We start from the raw sequence: 6,816 nt of genomic DNA, 5'->3' as shown, positions 1-6,816 counted from the left end.
TGTAGAGATATGTTATTTCTAGTACTACATTCTCTGTGACCTTTATATGAAGACATGTTGGATTTTGTCAGTCTTTTCTGCACGCATTAAGATTATCATGTGATTGTCTTTCAATGTCTGGTTTGCAGGATATCTGATATTTTTTTTTTTTGAGAACCACTGATATAGAGTTTAAGGAAGATTGGCTATAGACTGTTTTTGAAAATCAGGTATTATTCTGTGAATCCATCTGGCCCTGGACTTCTTTTTTAAGCTGTAAAATTTTTTCTTTATTACTATTACAATATCCTCCTGTATTATGTCTCTATGTCATTGGTCTCTGGTTGGTTTGTTAGTTTAGATAAATCAATAAATTCATCCATTTCTTTTGGATTTTTCAACTTATCAGAGTACAGGTTTCCGCATCATTCCCTTATAATATTCTGATTTATCTAATGTCTGTTATGATTCCCTGTTCATTTCTGGTTCTGTTATTTTGGGTTGTCTCTTTCCTTCTTTTGGTTAGTTGGGACAAGGATCTATGAATTGTGCTTTTCTTTTTTAGAACAGAAAAGTGGAGATTCTTTTGTATTTTCCTCAAGGTATTTCCCCCAAAATAAGTTGAACACCATGCTGTTGAGAGATCTCAAAAACAAGACGACTGAGTACAGAGGGACAGGGAGGAAAGAACTGCAACTTGCTCCCAGGGACTGGAGAAAATTAAAAAATAAAAATAAAAAATAAATAAATAAATAAATAAATAAATAAATAAATAAATAAATAAAAGACTGAAGTACATCAGTCTTCTGGGCTGATTCTCACTGAATCCTCCTCTCCTTCCCCTTCATCATCATCTTTATCTTCTTCACCTTCATTCTCATCTCCTCCTTCATCAATATCTTCCAGCTCTCCTCCTCCTCCTCCTCCTCCTCCTCCTCCTCCTCCTCCTCCTCCTTCCTCCTCCTCCTCCTTCCCTCCTCCTCCTCCTCCTCCTCCTTTCTCTCCCTCTTCATCATCCATACAGGGAACCAATAGTACTGAATGGGATTTGGCAAAAATATATCTTTGATGACCTCTCCTAACTCATCTGCATCAGAATGCTCAGTAAATCAGGAAAGAAGTTCTCTGGATCTTCATGCTGCCTCTTCCTGCTGGCCTTATTCTGCATTCAACTTGAACATTTGGTTACATCCTTTCCAGATTTCACTTAATTTCAGCTTTGAAGATGGGTCACTATTCTCATTCAGATGAAATCTTTGGGAGAGAACTTTATTTCAAAAATAAGGATTTTTATCAAAATAAAAAACCATTTTGTAACCTGATTTAGTGTCTTCAAATTCCGTCCCTTCAACTCTAGTCAAATAATGCAAGGCCTCTTTGACTTCCTTCCCAAGCTGTACAGACACTTGTGGATGGTTGACAAATGTTGTTACCCAAAATTTGGGAAATGGATGATTAATTCTAACCTCCTGAAAAAAAACAGTCAGCGGGGTTTGCTATATTTTGTTCTACTTTCAAAAGGTCCTCACTGAGTTGTTCATTAAGTCTGTCTATTTCATTATGTACTTTATCAATATGTTCAGTTGCCTCTTGCTGTTGTTTTCCTCCCTTTGGCAGGCCAGGAGCGGCTGATTGTCCTCCAGCTTTGGGGCAGCAGCAGGTCTGGGTCTCTTGGGCTGAGGTAGGATCACAGACTGCCAGTTGATGGCCATGGCACATGGGAGGTGGCCAGGAGACAAAGGTCAGGGCCTGATGTTCACAGCAGGGAGAAACTCACAGGAGCTCATATTTTCAAAGAACTAACTCTTGTGTTTGTTGAATCTTTTTATTGTTTTATTTCTATTTCATTGATTTCTGCTTTGATATTTATTATTTCTTGCCTCATACACTGGGTTAGAATTTTGTTTACTCTTGCTTTCACAACCTTCCCCCCGCCCCTGCCATTTTTATTAAATTGGGTATTTCTTATTTACATTTCAATTGTTATTACCTTTCCCAGTTTCCAGGCCAATAAACCCCTAATCCCTACCCCTCCCCTTTTATATGGGTGTTCCCCTCCCCATCCTCCCACCATTACCGCCCTCCCCTCAACAATCCCATTCACTGGGGGTTCAGTTTTGGCAGGATCAAGGGCTTCCCCTACCACTTACTAGGCTATTCATTGCTACCTATGAGGTTGGAGCCCAGGGTCAGTCCATGTATAGTCTTTGGGTAGTGGCTTAGTCCCTGGAAACTCTGGTTGGTTGGCATTGTTGTTCATATGGGATCTCAAGGCCCTTCAAGCTCTTCCAGTCCTTTCTCTGATTCCTTCAATGGGGGTCCCATTCTAAGTTCAGTGTTTGCTGCTGGCATTCACCTATGTATTTGCTATATTCTAGCTGTGTCTCTCAAGAGAGATCTACATCCAGTTCCTCTCAGCCTGCACTTCTTTTTTTTTTTTAGCCTGCACTTCTTTGCTTCATCCATCTAGTTTGGTGGCTGTATATATATGGGCCACATGTGGGACAGGCTCTGAATGGGCGTTCCTTCAGCCTCTGTTCTAAACTTTGCTGCCCTATTTCCTCCCAAGGGTATTCTTGTTCCCCTTTTTAAAAAGGAGTGAAGCATTCGCATTTTGGTCATCCTTCTTGAGTTTCATGTGTTCTGTGCATCTAGGGTAATTCAAGCATATGGGCTAATATCCACTTATCAATGAGTGCATACCATGTGTGTTTTTCTGTGATTGGGTTACCACACTCAGGATGATACTTTCCAGTTCCAACCATTTGCCTATGAATTTCATAAAGTCATTGTTTTTGGTAGCGGAGAAGTATTCCCATTGTGTAGATGTACCACATTTTCTGTATCCATTTCTCTGTTGAAAGGCATCTGAGTTCCTTCCAGCTTCTGGCTATTATAAATAAGGCTGCTATGAACATAGGTGGAGCATATGTCTTTGTTATATGTTGGGGCAACTTTTGGGTATATGCCCAAGAAAGGTATAACTGGGTCCTCAGGTAGTTCAATGTGCAATTTTCTGAGGAACCTCCAGACTGATTTCCAGAATGGTTGTACCAGTCTGCAATCCCACCAACAATAGAGGAGTGTTCCTCTTTCTCCACATCCTCATCAGCATCTGCTGTCACCGGAGTTTTTGATTTTAGCCATTCTGACTGCTGTGAGGTGGAATCTCAGGGTTGTTTTGATTTGAATTTCCCTTATGACTGAAGATGTTGAACATTTCTTTAGGTGCTTCTCAGCCATTTGGCATTCCTCAGCTATGAATTCGTTGTTTAGCTCTGAACCCGATTTTTAATATGTTTATTTGTCTCCCTGCAGTCTAACATCATGAGTTCTTTGTATATTTTGGATATAAGCCCTCTATCAGTTGTACGATTGGTTAAGATCTTTTCCCAATCTGTTGGTTGCCGTTTTGGCCTAACAATAGTGTCCTTTGCCTTACGGAAGCTTTGTAGTTTTATGAGATCCCATTTGTTGATTCTTGATCTTACAGCATAAGCCATTGGTGTTCTGGTCAGAAAATTTTCTCCAGTGCCCATGTGTTCGAGATGCTTCCCCACTTTTTCTTCTATTAGTTTGAGTGTATCTGGTTTGATGTGGAAGTCCTTGATCCAGTTAGACTTAAGCTTTGTACACGGTGATAAGAATGGATCGAATTGCATTCTTCGACATGCTGACCTCCAGTTGAACCAGCACCATTTGCTGAAAATGCTATCTTTTTTCCATTGGATGGTTTTGGCTCCTTTGTCAAAATTCAAGTGACCACAGGTGTGTGGGTTCATTTCTGGGTCTTCAATTCTGTTCCACTGGTCTATCTGTCTGTCTCTGTACCAATACCATGCAGTTTTTATCACTATTGCTTTGTAACACTGCTTGAGTTCAGTGATAGTGATTCCCCCAGAAGTCCTTTTATTGTTGAGGATAGTATTAGCTAATCCTGGGTTTTTTGTTATTCCAGATGAATTTGAAATTGTTCTGTCTAACTCTGTGAAGAATTGGATTGGAATTTTGATGGGGATTGCAATGAATCTGCAGATCACTTTTGGTAAAATGGCCATCTTTAGTATATTAATCCTGCCAATCCATGAGCATGGGAGATCTTTCCATCTTCTCAGATCTTCTTCAATTTCCTTCTTCAGAGGCTTGAAGTTCTTATCATACAGATCTTTCACTTGCTTGGTTAAAGTCACACCGAGGTATTTTATTTTATTTAGGACTATTATGAGGGGTGCCCTTTCCCTAATTTCTTTCTCACCTTGTTTCTCTATTGTGTAGAGGAAGGCTACTGATTTATTTGAGTTAATGTTATAACCAGCCACTTTGCTGAAGGTGTTTATCTGGTTTAGTAGTTCTCTGATGGAAATTTTGGGATCACTTAATTATACTATCATATCATCTGCAAATAGTGATGTTTTGACTTCTTCCTTTCCAATCTGTATCCCTTTGATCTCCTTTTGTTGTCTGATTACTCTGGGTAGGACTTTGAGAACTATATTGAATAAGTAGGAAGAGAGTAGGCAGCCTTGTCTAGTCCCTGATTTTAGTGGGATTGCTTCAAGTTTCTCTCCATTTAGTTTAATATTAGTTACTGGTTTGCTGTATATGGCTTTTACTATGTTTAGTTATGGGCCTTGAATTCCTGTTCTTTACAGGACTTTTATCATGAAGGGGTGTTGAATTTTGTCAAATGTTTTCTCAACATCTAATGAAATGATCATGTGGTTTTCATCTTTCAGTTTGTTTATATAGTGGATTACATTGATGGTTTTCCGTATATTAAACCATCCCTGCATGCCTGGGATGAAGCCTACTTGATCATGGTGGATGATAGTTTTGATGTGCTCTTAGATTTGGTTTGCAAGAATTTTATTGAGTATTTTTGCGTCGATATTCATAAGGGAAATTGGTCTGAAGTGCTCTTTCTTTGTTGGGTCTTTGTGTGGTTTTGGTATAAGAGCAATTGTGGCTTCATAGAAGGAATTCGGTAGTACTCCATCTGTTGTCAATTTTGTGGAATAGTTTGGATAGTATTGGTATGAGGTCTTCTTTGAAGGTCTGATAGAATTCTGCACTGAACCCATCTGGACCTGGTTTCTTTTTGGTTGGGAGACTTCTAATGATTGCTTCTATTTCTTTAGGTGTTATGGGGTCACTTAAATGGTTTATCTGTTCCTGATTTAACTTTGGTACCTGGTATCTGTCTAGGAAACTGTCCATTTCCTCCAGATTTTAAAGTTTTGTTGAATATAGGCTTTTAAAGTAGGATCTGATGATTGTTTGAATTTCCTCTAATTCTGTGGTTATGTATCTCTTTTCATTTCTGATTTTGTTAATTTGGACACATTCTCTGTGTCCTCTCGTTAGTCTGGCTAAGGGTTTGTCTATCTTGTTGATTTTCTCAAAGAAACAACTTTTGGTTCTGTTGATCCTTTGTATAGTCCTTTCTGTTTCTACTTGTTGATTTCAGCTCTGAGTTTGATTATTTCCTGCCTTCTACTCCTCCTGGGTGTATTTACTTCTTTTTGTTCTAGAGCTTTTAGGTGTGCTGTCAAGCTGCTGATATATGCTCTCTCCTGTTTCTTTATGTAGGCACTCAGAGCTATGAATTTTCCTCTTAGCACAGCTTTCATTGTGTCCCATAAATTTGGGTATGTTGTACCTTCATTTTCATTAAATTCTAAAAAGTCTTTAATTTCTTTCTTTATTTCTTCCTTGACCAGGTTATCATTGAGTAGAGCATTGTTCAACTTTCATGTATATGTGGGCGTTCTTCCCTTATTGTTATTGAAGACCAGCTTTAGGCCGTGGTGGTCTGATAGGATGCATGGGATTATTGCTATCTTTCTGTATCTGTTGAGGTCTGTTTTATGACCGATTATATGGTCAATTTTGGAGAAAGTACCATGAGATGGTAAGAAGAAGGTATATACTTTTGTTTTAGGATAGAATGTTCTGTAAATATCTGTTAAGTCCATTTGGTTCATGACTTCTCTTAGTCTGTCTATATCTCTGTTTAATTTCTGTTTCCATGATCTGTCCATTGTTGAGAGTGGGGTGTTGAAATCTCCTACTATTACTTTGTGAGGTGCAATGTGTGCTTTGAGCTTTAGTCAGGTTTCTTTTATATAGGTAGGTGTCCTTGTATTTGGAGCATAGATATTTAGGATTGAGAGTTCATCTTTTGGTGGATTTTTTTATTTGATATTAGAATGGTTACCTTTGATGAATATTTGCTTGAAGTGTCCTTTTTACCTTATCTTTTTTCTTTTGATGACTTTTTTATTAGTTGAATATTGATTTTTATTCGATTTTAGAATGGTTTCTTGCTTTTTTCTAGTTTGTTTCTTCAGACCATTTGCTTTGGAAAGTGGTTTTTTTTGTCCAGGCTTTTTTACTCTATGAGGTAGTGTCTGTCTTTGTTCTGAGGTGTTTTCCTGTCATAGTGCTCCTGTTAAGCAGCAAATGTTGGGTCCCTATTGTTATATCCAGTTTGTTAATCTGTTCTTTTTATTGGGGAATTGAGTCCATTGATGTTGAGAGATATTAAGGAATAGTGATTGTTGCTTCCTGTTATATTCGTATTTGGATATGAGGTTATGTTTGTGTGCTTGTCTTCTCTTTGTTTTGTTACAAAATGATTAATTTCTTGCTTTTTCTAGTGTGTAGCTTGCCTCCTTGTGTTGGGCTTTACCATTTATTATCCTTTGTAGGGCTGAATTTGTAGAGAGATGTTGTGCAAATTATTTTTTGTCACGGAATATCTTGGTTTTACATCTATGTTAATCAAGAGTTTTGCTGGATACAGTAACCTGGGCTGGCATCTGTGTTCTCTTAGGG

General features: G+C 38.2%; 1 pseudogene; it reads right to left on the bottom strand.

Annotated features, from left to right (window-relative positions):
- Positions 1-777: 777 nt before the first annotated feature.
- On the bottom strand, positions 778-1,691 carry LOC116899934 (annotated as a pseudogene).
- Between the last annotated feature and the right edge of the window lie 5,125 nt (positions 1,692-6,816).

This window comes from Rattus rattus, chromosome 1, assembly GCF_011064425.1.
Source record: "Rattus rattus isolate New Zealand chromosome 1, Rrattus_CSIRO_v1, whole genome shotgun sequence".
NCBI classification, from domain to species: Eukaryota; Metazoa; Chordata; class Mammalia; order Rodentia; family Muridae; genus Rattus; species Rattus rattus.
This window is presented reverse-complemented; position numbering and strand designations above follow the sequence as displayed.